Source organism: Bison bison, unplaced genomic scaffold (genome assembly GCF_000754665.1).
Source record: "Bison bison bison isolate TAMUID 2011002044 unplaced genomic scaffold, Bison_UMD1.0 scf7180017864372, whole genome shotgun sequence".
NCBI classification, from domain to species: domain Eukaryota; kingdom Metazoa; phylum Chordata; class Mammalia; order Artiodactyla; family Bovidae; genus Bison; species Bison bison.
Window position 1 is genome coordinate 3,264,902 of NW_011494944.1, and position 387 is coordinate 3,265,288.

A 387-nucleotide genomic window follows, 5' to 3' on the forward strand; every position below is an offset into this window, starting at 1 on the left:
AGAGCTTCTCCATCTTTAGCTGCAAAGAATATAATCAATCTGATTTTGGTGTTGACCATCTGGTGATGTCCATGTATAGAGTCTTCTCTTGTGTTGTTGGAAGAGGGTGTTTGTTATGACCAGTGCATTTTCTTGGCAAAACTCTATTAGTCTTTGCCCTGCTTCATTCTGTATTCCAAGGCCAAATTTACCTGTTACTCCAAGTGTTTCTTGACTTCCTACTTTTGCATTCCAGTCCCCTATAATGAAAAGGACATCTGTTTTGGGTGTTACTTCTATAACGTCTTATAGGTCTTCATAGAACCTTTCAACTTCAGATTCTTCAGCATTACTGGTTAGGGCATAGACTTGGATTACTGTGATATTGAATGGTTTGCCTTGGAAACG